Below are 25425 nucleotides of genomic sequence, written 5' to 3' on the forward strand. Positions count from 1 at the left end.
TATCATGTAATTCGTGAATTGGACGAGTTGACCAAGAAGTCATCCCTAGAGTAAGACAGAAGCGCAGAGCTGCTTTAGTTCAGTGTGAAAAAATTTTTAAGTGGGTGGAACAAGATGTGTAAGTGTATCTCAAATATAACAATTAGGGGTAGAAGCATGGCGATTGTGTGTCGGTCAGAAGAAGGCTGAAGAGAAGTGTCACAGAAAATGGAGATGGTACAAATATGTATGGGGAAACTCCTCAAAATTCTGGCACCTCGTGCCAGTTAATTCACATGGAGCACAGGTAGTTGTCGTGAGGAGTGATTGTTAAGGTGTTGTTGATTTTTGCAATTGTGATATGTTTGCTGTTCTGTAGGGGTGATCACCTGTTTATGTTGCTTGTTTTTGGTGTTTTGCCACAGCATGTCTCCTAAATTGTGAGCACTCACTGAGTGAAATCAGGCTGCCATGAAGTTCTGAAGGTCGCATTCCACTGTCCCAACTCTTCCAAATGCTTAAATTTATGGCCAGATTTTTCTGGTGTGGAGAATGTCACGAAAAGGATGGATCCTCTTTAAGCACCAAACCTTTCACAACGTCATGTTTCAGCAGGAAAGAAGAAGAAAACAGACTGGTGAAAGTAACTTTGTGTCTGTGTAATTTGTTGTGATGGTGTGAAGAGGGTGATGACCAAACTAAACAGAGGGGAAGCAGAGAACCACAGGTGAGGCAGAGGCATCAGCTGGTTGAGGAAGCCCACAGGTAGCGGCATCAGCAGGCAGAGGAGGCCCACAGGTGAGGCAGCGGTGTCAGTGGGCCAAGGAGGACTACAGGCGGTGGCATCAGAAGGACGATTGGTCCACAGGTGTGATAGCGATGTCCGGCAGGCCTAGCGAGCCCCAAGAGCTACGGCAGCGTCGGGGGTGGTTGAAGAGGCCCATAGGCAGTGACGTTGGGGAGGGGGGGGGCGCAATCAGGCCCATGTGCGGTAGCGATGTCGGTTGGGTATCTGGCGTACCCCGGTTCAGATAAAGGAGGCTGCGACGTCGAATGGATGCTTCTGTACTGCCGCCTGATTTTGTGTTAGGTGACCAGCACCCAGCTACCCTTCCTCAAAAAATGCCAAAACACACTGGGAAGCTGTGCTGTAATGGGTCCGTTAATGGCGTTGGTGTCGTCCTTGGAATGGAGCTTCCAGACACCTAAACTGTGGTGCCGAATTGAGTCCGTTAAAGGTTCTCTGAAGGTGAGTGGCTGTAATTAGTCCGTTAAAGGTGGTGTCGGTGTCACTGACTCCGGGAGGTCACCAGTTGTGAGGACCAGAGAGTAAGATAGGTAGGGTACTGATAATTTATTATGTTTTTGTTGTTTTTGATTAAGCTGACCTTGTGTCAGCACGGGCTCTTGCTCACCGAGCAGCCCATAATAATTTATTACAGACAAACTGGGTTGACATAGATGGGTGCGGATGGAGGACGTAGTGTCCGTCACGCACGCATGCACAAACAAGCATAAATAAAAGGGACAGGACCCCTGCTGTGAATGTGTTTCTTCACAGACGAAAATACATGAATAATATTACATAGAGGGAATGGATTCCCGTATACATCAAAAGAAAGGGCATAAAATGCTCTACAGAATGGGTAAGGGAACAATGTGGTTTGATGACAAGATACAATAAAAAAAAATAGAAAAATCGTTGTCCTTACACCATTAGAGCCTAGAATTATGATAATTGAGTCGCCAAAAATTGCAACAACAGAGGAAAACATTTTCTAATGCCTGCAGATAACAGGACCTGTCTCCAACCTTAGTTTCTGCTTCTGACTGAGAGCTTCCTGGATTCTGGAGCCGGGATTTCTGGATTCTGAGTATAGCTAGGATTTTCGACTTCATTTGTCTCTGATTCTAGGCTTCAGACAGACAGACAGCCTAAGTATCATGCCGTTCCTTTCGTTTTTCTAAAGCCTCGAGAATCTCCGAAGGCACTTTCCTGTTCCTTTTGCCTCGAAAAAGACAAATGAAAAAGATCTGGTCATTGAAGCTGTTGTGAGGTCGGAATGAGACAGAACTGAGTACTAACTGATTTATTATGTTGTTTTAGATTTAAATGGCCTTATGCTAGCATGAGCTCTTGCTCATAGAGCAGCCCGTAAAGATTTACTATTGTTGTTTGAGATTAAGCAGCCCATAGAGATTTATTACCTGGCCACGCGGTATACATAGCAGTGTGCGGACGGAAACGAAGCACGACCCCGACCCTCTATCTGCTCACAGACAGGAGAAATGGTTTCTTGGAAGTTGATAAGATAACAATAGCAAAAGACATAATGGACATACTTTGATGAATTATATATCGGCGAAAAGGCCAGGAAATTCTTCTTACAAATATATGCAAGTGGTTCTTGCTGCTTTGCTAGATGAGATACGTTACGGGCTGCTCTAGGAGCAAGAGCCCGTGCCAGCACAAGGCTGGCTTAATCAACAATAACAACAACAAGATGAGATATATGATCGGGATTAATGGGTCTTTAAAGGTCTTTACACTGTCAGAATCTCACTTTTGTTTTAATGTGGAGGAAACCTTCAGTTGTCTTCTATATATAAGCATATATATATATATATATATATATATATATATTATTATTATAATATATGTTATATATTATATATATATATATATATATTCTATATATATATATATATATATATTAGATATATTATATATTAATATCTTATATTTATATACACACATACACGTATATATAATTGCTAAACCTCATTTGTAATTGTTCCCCATATTCTTCAGTCTCCCCTGTATCCACCCTTGAACGTAAATTTAAAATTGTGAGATCGCCTCTCACATATCAATACAGTTGGGGGTATGTCCTGGATTTTGCCTTTGTTGCAGTAGTGAGACTGATAAATAATCAATAGATCTGAGTGCAACATGTGCAAGAATTAAGAAATAATAATTTTAAGGAGGCAGAGAAACCTATCATAGAAAACGGATCATCAACGCTATACTATAACAACTCTCCTTTTAAAAGCTACGCTCGAAGAATTGTTGTTGTTGTTGTATTAAGCCAATAACGTCAGTGGAGGTGTGGGACTATTGAACGCTGTTACGCCGTATGCCGACCAAATATGTAACAGAAACCGAGGGTACTACGCAGCGCGGGTAAAAAATTATGCCACATCTCTTAAAAAAAAAAAAAAAAGTTTCTAATGAAAATAATCAGAGTCAAGTGTTATAATGTCAATTTGAAACTCACGGTTATACTTCAGAAAAGGTTCATTTTAGTAGGTCCTTCTGAGTTCTTACATTTATCATAATGAGACATTTGTTCATTCCTAGTGACCTTTCGAATGTTTGACACACAAATGAGGACAATTACAATTGGGAGTTTCGGTATCAACATATTTCAAATTGTCTGTCTATATATATATATATATATATATATATATATATATATATATATATATATATATATATATATATGTATATATATATATATATATATATATATATATATATATATATATATATATATATATATATATATATAAGTATATATATATATATGATCACGTCAAAGTTAGCAAACCCATTAATTTTCAAGTCAATATTATACCACTTTAATTTATAAACACACACACATATCAGTAAAATATTATCTTGGGAATATATCTTATATATATATATTATATATATATATATATATATATATATATATATATATATATAGAGAGAGAGAGAGAGAGATTATAGTATATTATATATCTATATTATATATATATATATATAGATATCTTATATATATATATATATATAATATATATATATATACTATATATATCTAAATATATCATTGATATGTGTGTGTTTATGAATTAAAGTGGTATAATATTGACTTGAAAAATTAATGGGTTTGCTAACTTTGACGTGATCATATATATATATATATATATATATATATATATATATATATATATATATATATATATATATATATATATATATATATATATGTATATGTTGTATGTATGTTATGTATATATATATATATGTATGAATATATATATGTATATATATATATATATATATATATATATATATATATGTATGTGTATATATATATATATATATATATATATATATATATATATATATATATATGTAGAATGACAGACAATTTGAAATATGTTGATACCGAAATCTCAGTAGTCCCACACCTCCACTGACGTTATTTCTTCGAGCGTAGCTTTTAAAAGGAGAGTTGTTATAGTATAGCGTTGATGATCCGTTTTCTATGATAGGTTTCTCTGCCTCCTTAAATTTATTATTTCTTAATTCTTGCACATGTTGCACTCACTGATTATTTATCAGTCTCACTACTGCAACAAAGGCAAAATCCAGAACACCTAATTTACTTGACTAACAACCAGTAGGTAAATTACCCCGTATGCTCCCTTCCATTGTGTAATGTAGATCGAAAGTTGTGTATATGGGACAAACAAATCACACTGATTTGTCAGATTTAAAAAAAAATAGTCTTTGTAGAGCATGTCAGATCTAAAAAAAAAATGTCTTTGTAGAGCATGTCAGATCTACCGACGGATATAGGGTTGGCCAGTTAAAAATTCCCGCGGCTGATCCACCTGGCGCTCGACGCGCCACCTTTTGGTATCGATCGGGGGGAGGTTCTGCATTACCCTTTTCACATCGAATTGGGATAAATTTATTAATCACTTGTAAGTGAGTGATCCACTAATTAGCGATATTTGCCGAAGAATGTACGTTCCAGGATGTTTTAGAACACGCTGAACGACTTCGTAATATTTCTTGATTGGATGCGCCATAATGAAAATATGGGCTAGACCCAACATCCCCTGAACCTCCTGGTATTGTGGGTGGCTATACCATTGGAAAAAAAAATCGGCTATGGCCGAGGACAAATAGTTTGATTTTTTTACATTTATTAAAAAATATTAATTATTATTTTATATATTTTAACCCTTCCTGTATGAATTCGTTATACATTTTAAATTAGAACTTTACATAAGTATTTTGAATAGATAGAATTCGTATTATCTCGCATAAGAGTCCTCCCATATTCCGTGATGTCGGTAGTTAACTACCTTAAAATTTGGAAGGTTTAGTCAAAGAAGACTTAACCCTAAAATACTGATAATTATTACTGAACAAGATTGAGCAGTTTTGGTTGCAACATTATCGTAGCATATTAGGATATCGTTGTATTAGTTGCTGTTACCACTATAAATATGAGGTTGTGTAAGATAGCAAGGTACATTTGGTCATTTCAGTGCATTGGTCAATGAGAAGAAGAATTTAAATTGGTTAGTTAATTTGGGCTTAGTTAATACCCATAGTATAGTGACGGTGGTATTCCCAGTCAGGGGTAATGTTAATCTACAACAAATTTAAATTTATCTCATTTCTTGTACATTGACATTGGTGGAGCATTGAATTTGATTATTGTGATATAATTATGAAGTAATTTTACCTCAGTACATGACTATTGGTGATCTTTTCCATATTATATATAATATAGTATCTCCATTCTAATACTTCCATAGAAATCAGCTTTTAAAATGTTTTCGAATTTTTCTATAATTTCCTTTTAATGGAATACCTTGAAAACCACAGTAATTTCACCATTGCTACAGAAATTTGGAAGTCACAAGTTATATATGTTGGAAGATTTTATTTAGAAAATTCTATAATTTTTTTTTCTTGTGCTGACCCTTGGATTCAGAATTGATTTTTATGCCTGTCTATTGCAACTGGTCTCATAGTTTTCCCACTGGCAGAAAAAACCTTAAGGTTTTTCATTCGTTAAGTCATCCTGCTCAACAAGGACACGGTGCACGATCCCTTTCACGAATATCAGTTGTGATTGAGCCATAGGCAATGAGATTTTATAAAATGCAAATCACTCAATTGGAGATATAATCTGTACGATCTTTAGAATTAGTAAAAACCAGAAGTTACATGCTATATAATATTTATTCTAAGTATAAAAAATATTTATGTAATCTTCCCTTTAAAAAGTTCCTATAACTTACTATAATTGAATATAAATAAATTTAAAATAATATTTTATCAAATAAAGACAAATATTTTTTACCTATGAATATTTTTTTTCTTTTTCCTTTCTCTCTCTCTCTCTCTCATTCATTCCTATGCTCAATCGACCTGAAATTCGTGAAAGGTATCGTGGCTCCGTGGTCTTTGTTGAGCAGGATTACATAACGAATAAAACAAAACTTAAGGTTTTTTCTGCATTATTGAAAACTATCACCCAGTTTCAAAAGACAGGCTAGTATATAGCCTCGCTATCTCCTCTATCTTATGGCTCAATCACAACTGAAATTCGTGAAAGGTATCGTGCTCCGTGTCTTTGTTGAGCAGGATTACATAACGAATAAAAAAAAACTTAAGGTTTTTTCTGCCAGTGGGAAAACTATGAGCCCAGTTGCAAAAGACAGGCATATATATATATATATATATATATATATATATATATATATATATATATATATATATATATATATATTGTGTGTGTGTGTGTGTGTGAGAGAGAGTTTGTTTCAACCGTAAAGACTAGTCCATTAGAATTTAAGTTCTTTTGTATATAATTTCCTTTCCTAATTAATTAAGATTTCTCTTTACGTGTGCCAATGCGTAATGGTTTAACATCCTTTTCTGGTTAAGGGTTAGCCCGCTGCCTTATTTTCTATTTTCCAACGTCTCTTATTGTTAGTTTTTAGTGCAATAGCTGTGGTGTTTTCTCCTAGTTCCAATTTTAGTTCTTAGTATTTCATCTCCTTTATGTTTTGGATGTCTTCGTCATGCTGTTCAACCACTCCAGTTCCCCCTTTCTAGTCTTAAGCGCTGAATGGCCACATTACTGGACATTTTTGACACGCATTTAGTCTGTTGGGGCCAAATTTCATTGAATCATAAATTTGAAGGGGCAAAGGAAGTTTCATATAGTAGGTATAGGAAACATAATCTCAGATATCTCCCGGTGTCATCATCTAAGGGAGAGAGGGAATTTTGTCTTTTGCTTAGAGGGGCGAGGAATGTCTTATGAAACTCATGTTGGAAATTTAAACTTTCTTAAAATATTCAGCTGAAAACCACAATAGACGTAGTCAACAGATTAATTCAGCTGAAAACCACAATGGACATAGCCAACAGATTATAAACCCAAGGGGGCTTCAAAGGGAAATTTATATCTGCACCCCACTCTTGATGCAGTTGCCCTCACCCAGTCCCAGTTATAGGGCGATGTATGCGTGCATAATGTATGGAGTACACCCTACCTCTATTCTGCTCATTCCATGTTAGGCTTTGGGGGTAGATTACTGTTTAGTTGGCCAAGCCGTGCAACACCCTTTTTGCCTGGCCCATAATCACTCTGCCACCGTAAGTAGTTCATGGAGCCGACCCTGCCCGAACATGCCGCGACCTGTAAGCCTTTCAAAACTTTCGCCACAACAAACGGCCGCCATCTTGTTTGTATCCGTCCACTGATTACCTAGCAGATGAAACCTGTGGCCAACGAAACTGTAGGAGCTCCGTTATTTATTATCAGTTTTTATAAGAATCCTACCAAGTTTTGATTTTATGCTAGGCCTCTTTTATTCATTTCTACCACCTATACCGAGACGAAACCCTTGGTCAGGCCGCGCAACACCTTCTGCCCGACACTTAACTCTTAAACGCCAAAGCGATAAAATAAAAATTGTCTCCCGTGTGCCGGAGGTGTTTCGGAGTGAGCGCGGAAGCGGAAAAAATATTTTTTTCAAAAAATCACAGCGCGCTTAGTTTTCAAGATTAAGAGTTCATTTTTGGCTCCTTTTTTTGTCATTGGCTGAAGTTTAGTATGCAACCATCGGAAATGAAAAAAATGATCATTTATCATATATAAATAATGCGATATATGATAGCGCAAAAACGAAATTTCATATATAATTGTATTCAAATCGCGCTGTGCGCAAAAGGGTTAAAGGTAACAAGTTACTTTTTTTTCGTTGTAATGTACACTAAATTGCGATCATTTTGGAATATAACACATTGTAAAAGGATAAAAGCAACACAGAGAAAATATTATTACAAAATAATGCATGAATTCGTAACGCGCGGACGTAAACAAATAATTTTTTCAAAAATTCACCATAAATCTAAATATTGTCCTAGAGACTTCCAATTTCTTTCAAAATGAAGAAAAATGATTGAATAATACTATACTGTAAGAGTGGTAGCTTACAATTGCAGTTTTCGACCATATCTGACGAGCTAAAGTTGACCGAATGTCGAATTTTTTTATATACTTTTTTTTATATGCAATTATTTCGGAAATTAGAAAAGCTACATCCTTCAAATATTTTTTGTTTTATTCTACATGAAATTGCACACATTTTCATATATAAAACTCTATGAAATGCCTAATATGAAACGGAGCAAATATTCCAAGAATGCAACGTACGCATTTTGGAGATTTGTGGCGGAGAATCCGCGCGCGGAGGGAAGGAAAGTTTTTTTTTTTTTAAATTCACCATAAATCTAAATATTGTGCTAGAGACTTCCAATTTGTTTCAAGATGAAGATAAATGACTGAATATTACTAGACTGTAAGAGTTTTAGCTTACAATTGCGTTTTTCTACCATTTTGGTAGAGTCAAAGTTGACCGAACGTGGTTTTTTTTCTATTTATCGTGATTTATATGCAAATATTTCAAAAATGAGAAAAGCTACAACCATGTAACGGCTAATTTAAAATGGTGCAAACATTACCACAATCGCACGTATGATTTTTTCGGAAGAGTTACCGCGCGGACGTAAAAAAAATGTTATTTTTTTCATAAATTCACCATAAATCGAAATATTGTGCTAGAGACTTCCAATTTGTTGCAAAATTAAGGTAAATGATTGAATATTACTAGAATATAAGCGTTTTAGCTTACAATTGCGTTTTTCGACCATTTCGGTAGCGTCAAAGTTGACCGAAGGTTGAAAATTTTATACTTATTTTTTATATGAAACTATTTCAAAATTGATAAAAGCTACAACCATGGGTTGTTTTTAGTTGTATTGTGCATGAAATTGCGCACATTTCCATATATAAAACTTTATGTAACGGCTAATTTTAAAATGGTGCAAACATTACCACAATCGCATGTATGATTTTTTTCGGAAGAGTTACCGCGCGGACGTAAGGAAAAAGTTTTTTCATAAATTCACCATAAATCGAAATATTGTGCTAGAGACTTCCAATTAGTTGCAAAATTAAGGTAAATGATTGAATATTACTAAAATATAAGAGTTTTAGCTTACAATTAAGTTTTTCGACCATTTCGGTAGAGTCAAAGTTGACCGAAGGTTGAAATTTTGGCACTTGTTATTTATATGAAAATATCTCAAAACTGATAAAAGCTACAATCATGAGTATTTTTTTGTTGTATTCTACATAAAAATGCGCACATTTTCATATATAATACTCCATGTAACGGCTAATTTAAAATGGTAAAAAAATTATGTCAAAGTGACGAAATAATTTCTGAGATGTGTCATAGATACTTTTTAGTGCGGCAAGAAAGAAATTCGTGCTTGCGCGCCTACGTAACGATTGTAAACAAAACAACACCTTGATCCGTGAACTCCCAGCATCCTCCAAGGCGCATGATTCAAGAGTTTTCAGCTGGTAGGCCTAAAAGTATTTTTCCGCGAATTTTTAAAAAAACTTTTGTATGTCGACGTAAAATTCATCCCAGTCGGCACCCGAGAGACAAAAAATGTCGACGTAAAATACGTCCAGTCGGTGTTTAAGGGTTAATCCCTCCGCTAAGGTAAGTAGTTCCCTGACTCGACCCTGCTCGACCATGATTTGACCCCAGTAATACATTATATTCCTTTGTGTCAGCATATAAACATTCATCATGTCCGCTTCCACGTCGTATCCTGTGCACGTGCAATTTGCCACCGCTATTCCAGTTACTATACCGGACCTTGTGATTTTTCGCCATGACGAACAATCCCAGCCAGAAAGAAAAGAAGAATCGCGTTCCCCAAAGACTCGGATGATTCCGATTTCCAACTCTAAGCTTGACTTTATTTCTGGGGGGACTCGGGCCAAGCATGGATTTGACACCTTCCAATATTAAGGTAAGTTAATCGATGTATCTGTAAGATATGTAAAAAAATGTAGGTCATACAGATGAGTTGGGCAAGGAAAGAAATATCGAATAATGTGGAAAAAAATGTATCCTACAGATTATGTTGGCACGGGTAAAACTATCGTGGGCAAGAGTCAAAATATCGAATAATGGAAAAAAAAAAAATGGAACTCCTGCAAATTAGTTGGGCAAGCATGGGAAAAAAAATAGAATAACGAAGGGAAAAAAATGGAGCTCTTACATTTCAGTTGGGCATGGGTGAAAATAAAGAATACTGTAAATTAAATTGGAGGTCCTAAAGATTAGTTGGGCAAGATTAAAAATATCGAAGAGAATCGGCTTTCATGTTGATGCATGTTCGGGTTCGGTCCTGTGGGTTGGGTTCGGGTTTGGTCGGCTGGGGTCGGGTTTGGTAGGCTGCGGGTCATCTGCGAGAACTACTTACCTTGGCGGAGGGATTATGGACCGGGCAAAATGGTGTTACACGGTCCGGTCAACTAAACTGTAATCTACCCCACTTTAGTTACCCAGTCCGCACATCTCATCACTAACGTCCATTTAGGCTAATATCCCATATGTTCGGGCTACGAATGTAGAGTAGGGGGACAGTTTAGTTACCTTGGCCACCCATCTCATGAACCGATTAACTAGCAGACGATCGATAACCTTGGCCAACTAAACTGGGTAGGGGGGACAGTTTAGTTAGCCTGACAGAACGCGGAACAAATGTAGAGTAGGGGGTCATCCACACAGCCATTTCGTGATTTTCCTAGTGTTCATTGTCGTCGTCTTGTGTATTCCCCCACCCAAAAACCCCGGTTTCCCAATAGGTCCCCTCTTACCGTTTTAAGGAAATTTTACCCATTCTCCTGTGTTATCCCACCACCCAAAAACCCCGGTTCCCAACAGGGTCCCCCATTACCGTGTTTATAGGTTTTTGGGTTTTATATTACTACACATCTTTTCGAAACTAGCGCCAAAACAAACGGCCGCCATCTCGTTTGTATTCGTCCGCCGATTACCTAGCAGACGAAACCCTGACACCAACACTCTTCATCCGGGCTCGGGACCAGTCACCAGTGCTTGCCTCCCTAGTGCTAAGGATTTAGGCTATCCCTTATGGATAACACACAAAGATCCGGACCTATGATTATGCATGCCCATCAAAAAGGAAGTGTTTTCCTTATACCATATTAAACATTGCTGGTCACAGTGCAATTAGCAATCCGTAAATTGCAATGATTGACCAAGAAAGATTTAGATTCTAATCGTGCTATTTGAGAGAGAGAGAGAAAATATTCATAGATAAAAATATTGTTCTTTTGATATAATAGCATTTTAAATATATTTTTATTCAATTATATATAGTAAGTTATAAGAATTTTTTAAAAAGAAGATTACATAAATATTTTTGATACTTAGAATAAATATTATCTAGTATGTAACTTCCGGTTTTTACTTTGTTCCGGTCCTAGTTACCTACTTTAGACTTTGGAATGTTCGAAGCCCAAAGGCTTAAACCAGTGTTTCTCAACCTTTTATTACCAATGGCACACTTAGGATCTTATAATAATATCACGGCACACTTGGAAAATTTAAGAGAAAAAATTAAGAGAATATATACTTGTAAATATGAGATGGAACTACAGACATAAGAAATAAAACACTTTTAAATATGAACTTACTTTATTTCACTGTTTTTCTTAGAGTAAATTGTGAAGATGATTAGTGTGAATCTTGTGCCTGGTGTTTTTTGCGACTTCCTCAATATTTGGTCGAATGTGTGATAAGCAGACCCTCATTTCTTCTTCAGTTGAGCGTAGTCTCTCTCGCTTCTTAGTTTTGATGTTATTTAGGGTTGAGAAGCCAAGTTCACATAAATAAGATGTAGAAAATTGCAACAAAAGTGATAAAGCTTTTTTAGATAATGTGGGATATTCCTCTTGAACAGATATCCAAAATGAGTCAATAGGTACAGTAGAATGTTTTATTTTAAGATCTCTGTCACTAGAAATGGTGGCCAGTTCCTCTTCTTCACACAACTGTAATCCAATATTAGAGGGAATATTCATGAAAGGATTTCGAATCCAATCATACTTCTCTGTGCTCAGTGATGGAAAATAGTGGTCGATGTTTTCATGAAGCGCTGTCAGATGAGAAACAACAATAGGGATCATTTCTTTAATGCAAGTGGTACGCATTGAAGGAAACATATCAAAATTACCTGAGCTTGCTCTATTTTTCCAAATAATAATTTTCTTTTTTAGAGCAACTAACTTATCTGTTGAGGTGAGAATATTTTCATTTCTCCCTTGCATGCTACTGTTTGTGTTGTTTAATTGACTGAATATTTCTGTTAGGTATTCCAGTTTAGACATCCAAAGTTCACAACGAAGATGCTCACAGAATTTTCCCTGCTTTTCTTGGTCGAAAAATACGATTAATTCCTTGTGTAATTCATGAACACGAGTTAATACCTTACCTTTCGATAGCCATCGAACTTCGGTATGCATTAGTAATCTAACATGCTGGGAGTCCATTCCTTTGCATAGTTGTTCAAATAATCTTGACTTCAAAGGCCTACTTTTAATATAATTTACTATTTCAACTAGCTGGTGTAACACCAGTTTTAAATCTTCTTGTGATATTTTTTAAATAAGAACTTCTCTGTGTAAAAAGCAATGAGTACGAATAAGATCTGGGTTTTCTTTTTCTGCAAGAGATACAAATCCTTTAATACAGCCTGTCATACATGGGGCTCCATCAGTGCAAATGCCTACGCAAGATTTCCATGTTAAATTCATTTCTCTAAGGTAGTCAGTTATCACATCAAAAATATCTTGACCTCTAGTAGTAGTTGACATTCCTTTGCAACACAAAATCTGATTGATTATTTCACTACCATCAATAAAACGTACAAATGCAAGCAAGTGACTAGTGTTGCTTATATCCGTGGACTCATCAACAGTTAATGCAAAAGTAGAATCCTGAAGTTTTTTCTGAACCTTTTTTTCAATATTTTCAGATAAATCTAAAATTCTTCTGTGTATTGTATCATTTGATAAGGGGATTTTGCTAATTTCTTTTTCAGCTTTCTCACCAAACATGGATTTAACAATCTTTTTGCAAGCGGGCAGTATAACTGACTCAGCAAGTGTGTGAGATTTAGATTTTAATGCTTTTATTTCTGCGACTTCAATTGAAGCAAGCTGAGCCCTTTCTGATGCGGTCATTGTTTTCTCAAATACATTGCGCTGCTTCGATTGCTGATCTAAAAGCCTTTGAAAATATACAAGATCTTTATCCTGCAGAGATGAATGTTTAGAAGTGAGATGTCTCTTTAACTTACTTGGTACCATGGATTCATTTGACATTTTATCGCCGCAAACTACACATAATGGATTTGGTTGAGCAGCATCTCCAGACCAAAAAAATCCGAACTTCAAGTAGCTCTCATTATACTGTCTATTTAAATAATGGCAAATTTTTGCCTTTTTTACATTGGAGTTTGTTGGGTTCAATGATTGTTCACTATCAGACTTACGGCTGCCACTAGCCTCCTTTCTTATAAGAAATTTATCCATTGTGAAGGAATGCACTAAAATCAATAAACATGGTACTCTTGTCCTGCAAATACACTGGTCAATGGGAATGATCATAAAACCCCAACAGACTGAATCACATTACTAGCCTTTTGGCTAGTAATGTGATTGGTGAAGTGCACTACCATTACTACTCAAGTACTGTCTCAACCGACACTGACAACAAGACACCGAGAGTATGCAATGAGAGCGAGACTCAGACACGTATGATACGCGTAGGCAAGGTGACCAGAGCTCTGCTTTTGAGCGGAACAAATCAGTTAACTGATTGTACATATGCCCTACTTTTTTAATGTTACTAATATGTTCTGCTTTCTTATAGGTGTGCCCCAATATTTACTGAATTGTATGTGTGCGTGTCTGAGAGAGAGAGAGAGAGAGAGAGAGAGAGAGAGAGAGAGAGAGAGAGATGTTATGTAATGGTTGATAGACCATCCATCCTCACATGTACATTCATCCAACGTTGTTTATATGTGACGCTTTTAATAGTACAGGAGTCTCAAATGATGTGCATTTCTTTTACAGAAATATACCTACCAAAGACTGAACAAAAGGCATGCACATGATTTTAAGTAAAATTTAAATAACTATTGGCAAAGATATGTAAATTGTATTCATAATTATATCAAAAGATATGTGTGCATGTGTGTGTGTGTGTGTTTATAATTCCATATATATATATATATATATATATATATATATATATATATATATATATGTACATATTGTGTATGTATGTATGTATTTATGTATGTGCATTATGCATACACACACACACATGTACGGTATATACAAGAGGGAAGTGTCCTTCTTTTAGCTCACAAATCTGGTTACATTACGATGATTACGTATATGATACATATATCAATTATCAAACTTGGAAGTGATTAAACTCCTAACATCGATTGCAGATGATAGTAACAACGGGCAGCCTGAAGATCAAAATTCAATAACAACATAGCAATATACTCATTACAAGTAGACAGAGTGCTACATTAAAATGCAACTATTTTGGTTGAAACAAAAGGAACTATACTAAAAACGGTTTGAAAGCATGAGGCAATACCATGTCTTACATCCCAGACAGAACGACGCCCATCACAATACCGAATGCCATCTCCACTTATAATATTAAACTTTTATTAATTGTAGAATTATTATAAATATTATGACGAACTCAAATGGCTGAAAGTTACTTATGTAAACTGCAAAGTAGGCTATATTTTAAATAATTGTCAGTATCAATAAGCGTTACTTTTCATTCATGTGAAACCAAAATCTATACCCATTTTTCGTATTTTCTGGTGTGCCATGACTATATTTCGTGGCACACTTCAAATAATCTCGTGGCACACCAGTGTGCCGTGGCACACTGGTTGAGAATCACTGGCTTAAACCCTAATATAATGCAATATTTCATCAATTAAACGGTACCTTTTCATTTATAGGTTGGTCACTCGCTCACCGTCACCGGTTACGGTTAGTTATCTGTGAAATTTTAAGTGTCCGTGCTAAATACTTCGTCGTATTTGAGAGTTTACTCTCTCTCATGTCTCGATGAAGAAAGTTTAGCTTCGAATTCATACAGAGGAGCACAGCCAGTGCCACCACAAGGTTGGGTTAATCTGTAACAAGAAAGATATAAAGTAACTCCTAATTAGTATCCTCATTTTATCAACTTTCTTCAGCGTGGCAAGGTCACTGCTTACCCCTGTCCTTTCCTCTCGTTTTTAAAGTTTTTATGTATTATTTTTAGCAGTTTGGAAATTAGTTTTTTCCTTATATCTTGAATTCCTATCTGGTACTGATTACATTTATTTCATACAGTCTCTCTTCAGTTTGTTCGTTATGAATCTTCTTTTAACGTACGAACTCCCTTGATTGCTGGGTAGAGAAATTTTACTCGTAAGGTGATTTTTGACTTCTGCAATTTAAGAAGAAGCTTTAAATGCCTTAAAACTTAATCCTTCCCAAGGACAGACGTTGCATGATTCCTTTCACTTAATTCATTTGTGAATGAATTGTCAATGATGGGAAATATAAACAATGCGGATCAGCCTGTGTGAGATTAGGAAAAAAAAGCTCATAAGTAACTGTTCAAAACCACTTAATTTTTTTTCACATATCAGGAGGCTGTGTAAAGATTACTCTACCAGTCTTTAAAATTTCTAATTAAGTGAACTTTAAAACATTTACTTTTGGCCTAACACATCCGTGTGAATAAAAAAGGTCATCGTCAGCATACTCAGGGATTAATCATAATTACATACAAGGGTCGTCTCCATAGGGGGTACTGAACTTGTGAAAAACTGTAAAACCCAATTTTATCACGCAATTAGACTATGTAAATTTAATAAAATACCTGAACTGAAAGCGGACTCGCTCTAACGTACAACTTACAAAAGGAAATAACTTGAAAACAGTAATTGTCAGTTATTGATACGAGGTCCCAAATGCACACGATAACAAGACAGGGAAGTTTCAAAATACCATGGAAAAATCCAATGGCATCAGTCTCCAGGATCCTGTCAGTCTAAAAGTTTCACACACAATTGGTGCAACCTTTCGCCTATTCGATTTCTCTGATATTGATATTCATATAAACAACAATGTTTCACAGGTCTAAAATTGCATCTATCGCTGAAATCTGTGGAGGGATATTGATTAAATCACATTTCAAAGCGTAAGAAAGGAAATCATTCCTATGTTTACATCAGTATAAACTGTCGCTTCGACCGGTTTGGGTGACGTCCAATATCACATGAGCAAATAAATCCTAAACTCGTCTTTAGAGCGGGACTACCTTTTCATTACTACGTACACCGTGATCTCGCCAGTACCTGCGGAATTTTGTTCATATTCTAGTATGCGACGATCTAACATCTCTTTCGATGATATCAGGCAGTTAAAATTAAACAAATTGTAAAATAGACAAAACTGAGAATCATATGTTTAGTCTGTGTAATATTTTAACAGTCCCTCGCCGTGATGCGAATAGAACCTACCATACATAAGAAATTACAATAATTCCTTGAAGGAATTATATTCAGCCACATCTGTGGTGGACTAAATTAATAGGCATGATCTCATTTTGGGTTAGGCTCGTCTTCCATTCCGCCACTACTGACAGGAGCGCCTCAGTGGCGTGATCGGTATGGTCTTGACCTACCACCTCGGTGGCCGCGAGTTCGATTCCTGGACATTCCACTGAGGGGTAAGAGATGTGTATTTCTGGTGATAGAAGTTCACTCAAGGCGTGGTAAGAAGTTCACTCAAGACGTGGTTCGGAAGTCACGTAAAGCCGTTGGTCCCGTTGCTGAATAACCACTGGTTCCATGCAATGTAAAAACACCATACAAACAAACAAACCACTACTGACAGATGATGGTAGATTGGTTACTGGCCCCAAGGGAAAGACATATAACTACATCGAGCTTTTGAAGATAAACACGCAGCTGAGGTTATGCCAGGTATTAGTCATCCTGAACCTTCTTACAAAATTTGCATTTTGTTCCAGGGATTTTAAGAAAAATCTGGATCTTGATTATCTGTTGTGAAGATCCTGATGGTTTCTTCTCTTTGTTTTTAAAGTTTCAAGTGTATTGTCTCCCAAGATAAGTAGATTCTATAGATTTTTATGTCGACGTAGTATCTTTGCAGACTGCAGTCACTATGTTCTCCAAACTTGCTGACAAACTTATTTTTAAGATGCTATATAAGTATGTAGAATCTAAAACATTGTTAGGTGATAGTCAGTATGTATATAGGCAGCAGTTAGGTACCTGAGATGCTCTTTTAGTCTTGATTTGCCTTTTGCAAGGGAACCTTGATAGGGGTTTTGAGTGCAGAGTAATAGTTAATTTTCAAATATAAGAAGCTGAGCACTTATTCTTCAAGTGCATTTTGTTTTTATATTAACCTCGCACACAAAGCAACAAATTTTTGAGAAGGATGAAATGGATTCCATTTACCTTCAATGAAAAAGTCCCCAGACATTTCTGAATTCTTCTTTTAAATTATAGTAAAATGATTGATCATTATATTTTTAGTAAAGGCTTAGTAAGCTGAATGAGATATATATATATATATATATATATATATATATATATATATATATATATATATATATATGTATTATTTGTAAATTAAGACTCAATGGGCTGGGCAACGGGAATATTGATTCTGACTGCAAACAAGAATCCCACTCGGGTGCTTAATCACAAATAGAAAATAAGATTGGCTGAGGGCCGGATAAAATTCAAGGGAAAATAGTAAGGAAACTCTTAAGGGTTAAATTTACAGAGGATATAATGTTACATCTGTTAATCTGCTAATTAAGGGCGCCAGCAAGGGCGCTAATGGCCCTCCCCAACTACTTTCACTGGGAAGGATTGCTTGGAGCAATGAACATACCTTCGGGAACACGTGGGTGGATTCCCAGCACACATATAGGCCCAAATTAAGCTTCTAAGGATAGGAAAAATCCACCTCACAGCTTGGATCTGCTGATATATCTGCAACACAGACGCCATATAAACACGTGCATTACACAAAGGGGTTGAATATGAGCATAACATAAATCTTACTTTCTCAGAGATTCCTCAGAGGGCAAAGCAAGAATGAATTCCTACTCGAACGTTATGGTATCGAGAATGGGGGGAAATATGAACATAACCACATTCAAGGGAACCACAGCTCTTAAATCAAGGTCTCTTCTAGGATAGGGGAGCTCATCTGTAGAGGAATGACCATGAGACACTAAATGTCCGCACGAACACAGACACAGGATGGGGTCCTTTGATTGACCAAGTTCTGTTGGCGATGGTCCAGGGCAACACACGAAAGGTAAGGACCCATTTGGGCCTAAGGAGTCTGACCCGAGCGCAGGGGACTGAGCGAGTGAGGACGCTTCTCTTCCGTTGCTGGCTTATGAGACCTTGTCAGATTAGCGACTATTTTCTGTAAGTGCGGGAAGAAGGGCAGCAGAGAGAACGGAGAGATGGTAGTGTGAAGCAGACACATAGAAAAGAGAGAAGTCATGTGTTTGTGCATTTACAGACTATGGAGTGAATGGGAAAAGAGATATATATATATATATATGTGTGTGTGTGTGTGTTATATATATATATATATATATATATATATATATATATGTGTGTGTTGTGTATATATATATATATATATATATATAGATATTATGTTGTGTGTGTGTGTATATATATATATATATATATATATATATATGTAGTATGTATGTATGTATAACTGAATCATGAAAATTTGGAGCATGAATATATAAATAAAGGTAAAAAGAAAGACCACGAAAGGAATGTGGAAACAATGGATTGTGCTGGGAGATCTTTTGCTCGAGGTCCTTTACTTTCACTTTAGGCAGACTGACATATATAAGGTAATAGAATAGATATATATATATTTATGTATATATATATATATATATATCTATATATATATATATATATAATATATAACTGAATCATGAAATTTGAACATGAATATATAAATAAAGTAGAAGCCACGAAGGAATGTGGAACATGGATTGTGCTGGGAGATCTTTTGACTTGAGGTCCTTTACTTGGCAGACTGACATATATAAGGAACACACACACACACACATATATATATATATATATAATATATATATATATATATATATGTGTGTGTGTGTGTGTGTGTATGTATGTATTTATGTATGTATAACTGAATCATGAAAATTTGGAACATGAATATATAAATAAAGGTAGAAGCCACGAAGGAATGTGGAACAATGGATTGTGCTGGGAGATCTTTTGACTCGAGGTCCTTTACTTGGCAGACTGACATATATAAGGAACATGAGTGTACAAGGAAGGGTCATATAAAATGACAGATAGAGATCATAAAGGAAATAAGTACCTAGAATCCAACGCACTTGGAGAATTAGTAACCTTCTCTCCCCATACAAAACAGGGGTACAATTTAAGAGGTTTACAAAAAGATTAAGTCCCTGTTTCTGAGCAGTTGGACTTAATCTTTTTGTAAACCTCTTAAATTGTACCCCTGAAGTACAATATCAGCAAACATTCAGGTGAAGGTCTAGCAAGATCAGGTTATGTTTAACAATTTTATTAAAAAATTAAACTATGTAAGTTTAACAAAATACAAAATGTAGGAACGGGGCAGATTATTCCGTTTTACATCATAGTCCAGCTGTTTTTCACCTCTTACTACCAATGCTTGAGAATTGGAATTGGCGTATGGCATTCATATGGAACTATATCAGAGAGAAGGTGGATGGTGTGGTTCTCCCTTCATTACTGGTAATGGGATCCATTTAATATTAAATACTGTACCAATGAAACGCTCCAAAATCCACCTTTTAAGCTTACGCACATGGTCTCCTGAGGGGATAATGGCAACTATAACATCATAGATGTTCCTGCCATTGGTGACATCATTGGCACCCACACTACTGGACCATTCAATACCAATTTTATTTACCGAAATTTGCATCCAATAATCCTAAACACTTACATACATCCTTAGATAAGTTTAACCTAGAGACCCTCACAAAACTAACTCCTCTATATTTAAAGCAGTATTTCTATCCAAAGTTTTCGTACATTGTACACTACCCGGTACTCTCATAGGTTCTTCAGCCGCATAATTAACCTTGGTGTTCGAACAACACAACTGTTCTATGTTGAGTCCTAATTGATGCAAAACCTTTCCCCTATAATACAAACTGCAGCCGCAGTATTGGCAATAGCATCGACAAATGCTTCATACATTGGTACATCATTTCTCATATCAAGTTCAACTTTTATGCACACATGCGGTAAATTTCCTGCCACTGCTGTCCCCTGCTGGATCCCATGCACAGTGCTACACTTACGTGCATGACGTCACCGACATGATGTCATCATCATGATCAACTTCAGTGCATGCTGCCTTATTATTCACTTTTTTTCCGCAATATCGAGCTTATTTTCCTTTTGTCGACGAAGGTTCGATTTTACAGCCGAAACATCACTGTTATGTTTCATCACTTATTGGGCAGCAATTCTTTACCTATCTTGGCATTAGTGAATCTGGATAAATTTGCTAGCCCCACTAACCCTTTTAGCTGCCTTATATATTTCACTTTATTGTAGTATTTTGGTGACACTTATATTTTTCATAGTCTTGGAGTATTTTTTGTTCCAATCCAGTTATTTAAACCACTGGCTAACCTGTGAGTCAGCATATAGTCTCTTTTGTCATTTTGGTACTGAGGGCAGCAGAAAGCAGTCTAAAGCCAATTCCTGACACTGATGCATATATGTCTTAACAGGATCCATTGGCCCTTGTTGTGCGCTAAAATATTTACCCCACAGAATTGCATGGTTCACAGACTTTTGGGTTACTTCTTGGACAGCATCTAATGCCTGATGTAGAGAAAGGGCTTTCCATTCATTGGATGTGTAACAGGCATCCAATACCCTTTGTAACTGATCACCACAGTTCAAATGAATGCTTAGTACAGCATCTTCAGTTGAAACCCCACAAATTTGGAACCAATCTGTCATGGACCTATGCCACTTTCTAAATGTTCCTTGTGACATTTCGTAGGAACATTGTCAGGCATAATTGCTCTCATACCTGAGGGGGCACCACTGCTGTCGCTGCTGTAAGAAAAGATTTGCCATAGCATTCAGTAGGTCCTCATTCCCACCATTGGTGCAGCCCGGCGAAGGCCCCCTCTTCTTGGTGTCATCAAATATCTTGTACCCGACATTTTAAAGGCTTCCCAGGTCCTTATATCACTGTGCCAATATGGAATAGTTGTATATTCACGTAATCCAATACATCATCATGGGCAGCAATGCACCTGACAATGTCGGTGCCTCGCTCACTCAAGTGAGACTGCCTGGCAGACTCAATATCTTCTGCCTTAAGCACAATTTGGCGGGAATATAAGTAATGCTTCTTTTATATGAGACATGGAAACATCCTGTAAGTAACAATTTTACGGGCTGTTCCAGGAGCAAGACCTCGTGCCAGCACAAGGCTCCTACGGGCCAAACAAGGGAAAGGCCCGTGCTAACAAGATGTGTTGGCTCAATACAACAACAAAGTGCAACATTTCGCTTGTTTGATTTCTTCAGTATCGACATTCGCATAAACTACAATATTTCATATGTCCAAAATTGCATTCACCACTTAAATCTATTGGGAGATATTTATTAAATCACATCTTGAAGTGTAACAAAGGCAATTATCCCTATGCTACATCAGTAAACTGTCACTACGATGCATTAAGATCCTTCACTCAGCCAGGTACAAAATAGTTGTAAACCTCCAGAGACTTGTAGGCCTTGAACTGGTCGAATATATATTGGCTTACATTGTTAACCAAATAGTTCACGATATCTGGATATGTAACTGCAGGCAGCAAATCCACATCAGAACTCCACTGTTTAGGCGTCAACTTGTATGGGTCTTTGTTATTTACAAGGTTCAGATTATTTGTATACACCTTTCATGCAATGCAGGCTCCAGAGACTCAATGTAATCGATCTTCAATTTGTGAATTGTTCTTGCTTGCCATGTTTCGTTATATGATTCATAAGTCCATAGAATAACAACAAAATTTGATATTTCCATGCTTGACCTTAAACATGGCGGCAGCTTATCAGGTGCTCGTCTGCTGTGACCTCATAGGAAAACTACCTCTAGATTTGCTATTTCAATTTTCATTAATATAACATTACTTCTAGTATATTACTTATTCTGTTATAAGTTATCATATATTTATAACTTGAAATAACATAAACATTTTTATTGCATAGAATTAATAGTACTGAGCATGTGACAAGTAGTGCCTTACACTCATTCAAACTTCTTCTATAATATGACATGATGGCCCTCTCTTACTGACACCATCATCCTTCCCCTGTCCACTCCTATCTCTACAACTAAAGATATTTCCAATTTAAAAAACAAAAAAAACTAACCATGTACCTAAAGAATCTTTTCAGATCACCTACGGGCCGAACAAGGGAAAGGCCCGTGCCAACAAGAAGTGTTGGCTTAATACAACAACAACAACAACATTGTCAATTATTGATCACCTACGGGCCGAACAAGGGAAAGGCCCGTGCCAACAAGAAGTGTTGGCTTAATACAACAACAACAACAATTGTCAATTAAGTTAAACGACCTTGATATTTTGGTTGATTTAAGATCTGGGATCTTAAACCCTGAACACATACAATGCATATGAAAGTGAAGTGCTCATAATCCAACTACTATATTGATTGCAGCATCCGGAGAAGAACGGGTCTGCTAACTCGCATGCCTGACTTTCTTTCTGAGTGGATAGCTGAATGAGTTCAAGTGAGCCCCCAAAACTTCTTCCGGGGCTCAGGCCAAGTCAATGTTCTTCAACCTGTAAGTCACTGGCCCGGACATTTATCTACTAAGGTTACAGTGGTTACAGTGTTGCCAACTAAAATACAGCCTTTTGCCCAAGAAGTTCCTGCAACTGGGGAAAAAAGTCCTTACATCTCGTAACTTGCCTTCATATTTATTAAATTAGTTTTTTTCTAATTTACTACTAACAAAGATATCATAGTTACTATATATTACTATACCATACATTCTGCTGAACTTGAGTTGGTGTATAAAGGTAGAAAAAGAAACAAGAATATCAGTTTATACAGGAATTATGTTATGTTTATAATTTTGTATAAGATGAAATGATCTTAATGTGTTTATAGAAATATCTTTTGACAGAATGCTGTAGAAAGTAATTATGAAATAAGAAAAATTATTGCTAAATTACCTTCCTTATGGTAAAAAAGCTAGGCATTTTTTTGAGTAACTGAACATAGGTTAACAAAATATATTTACTTTTGGTAGTCTTACATACTTTGATTATGATCTGACAAGTTAGTTTCATTAGCTGACGAAACAAAATCGATGCAGGTTTCATTTTTAGTTTTAAGATTACAGTTAATAAACAATAATGAATATAATATCTGGTCCTATTTTGTTGCTTTTCCTTGTCTTGGAATGAACCATCACTGAAAAAAAAATTGTTTCTGCATTAGAGTGTGGTAATGTTAGCACCATCTTGGCAGTAAAGCAACATTAACATTACCAAATACCTTTTGATCTGAGAAATTTTTCAGATTGTACAGATAGAACAAGAACTCTTCCTCAATTTTATTAATCAACTTTTCCTTCTCCCCTTGGCTGACGTATGCGGGTACATCTTCCCCCACTGTATGGATACTGTTTGAGGATTCCAGTGAATGGCCATAGTTTGCTGTTAAAGCACCAAGTCTGGGGATTTTTGTTCGAGCAGTATAGTCTACACCTGAAGCAGATTTTATAAATTTTATTTCAGTAAACAAGGTTTCAAACAATGGTAGCCCTTTCTTGACTTCATCAAATGCAGTTTGATGAAATAAAAGACATCGCTTCCTGACATTATCTTTGTCTGTATCTTCCAGTCCTGCAGGAAGTATATCATCACAGTCAGATCACAGGCATATATCTGGCGACCATACAGCTTGCCAGAAGAGATGTCAAAGTTTAGTAGAAGAGTACATGAACCGAAGAGATGAAGTTAAGTAATATCTTAGTGTAACCAGACCACTGAGCTAATTAACAGGCTCTCCTAGGGCTGGCCCAAAGGATCACATACTTTTATGTGGCTAGGAACCAATTGGTTACAGCAGCGGGACCTACAGCTTGTTGTGGAATCCAAACCATGTTATATCGAGAAATAAATTTCTAATCACCAGAAATAGATAATCTGATTCCACGTTGGCAGAGCGGGGAATTGAACTTCGGACTACCAAATCAGTAGGCAAGCACATTACCCACTCGTCCAATGAGAAACTCTTGAACCGAAGAGGTGAAAAGGGCAGTGAGCACATGTATGACTAACTGTTGTAACAAATAAGTAAACAAAATTCCAAATTCTGCTATATGTGATCTCATGCTTATCAGTAATAAAGAAAATTTTTTTTTTAAAACAGTCCTTACGGTTGTGGGAAAAAACCAAAATGTCCGTACGTTTAGGGATGTCCTTACATTTGGCAACACTGCTAGGGTAGAATATGAGAAAATTAAGAATAGACACATTTAGAATTTTTTTTTTAATCTACCATACCAACTGATTGTGGCCCATCAGATTAATTGTTTGCATGGTTGTGTGCTATAGAAATTTGAACCACCTGACTGATCTATGCAAAATTTCCTATTTGAACCAACTTGGGTTATAGACATGGAGCGTCAATCGCTGGAGTGGCAACGTCCCTGCTGAGTGTGTGACCTCGGGCAGCCATATTGAAAGGTCAAGGTCCAGCTCATAGTACTTTATCTAATTGCTAATATTTTTACTATTATACTATTTTTTATCGTTTTTAATATCTTTTTATTATTACTATTAATATTGTTATTTTTACTTAGTGTTGCTGGTGGTGTATTATTATTATTGCTATTACTGGACCTAATTTCACCGAGAAAAATTACCTTGCAAAAACAGGTTGGCCTAAGAACTCCAACCATTGTGGCCAAGGCCTAAGCATCTGCTCTTGGATGTAAGCAGTGTCTAGCATTAAATGGTTCTTGTAAATTACAAGAC

At 36.3% G+C, this 25425-nt stretch overlaps 1 long non-coding RNA gene across 1 annotated transcript in view; it reads left to right on the forward strand.

The window, feature by feature from the left end:
* The window catches only part of LOC135208408 (uncharacterized), a 79918-nt gene extending 56112 nt beyond the window's left edge, over positions 1-23806 (forward strand). The window contains exon 2 of the long non-coding RNA XR_010313158.1: positions 23093-23806. This is a non-coding gene — a long non-coding RNA (uncharacterized LOC135208408). The remainder of the gene's footprint in view (positions 1-23092) is intronic.
* The last annotated feature ends 1619 nt before the right edge of the window (positions 23807-25425 follow it).

Source organism: Macrobrachium nipponense, chromosome 35 (assembly GCF_015104395.2).
Source record: "Macrobrachium nipponense isolate FS-2020 chromosome 35, ASM1510439v2, whole genome shotgun sequence".
NCBI classification, from domain to species: domain Eukaryota; kingdom Metazoa; phylum Arthropoda; class Malacostraca; order Decapoda; family Palaemonidae; genus Macrobrachium; species Macrobrachium nipponense.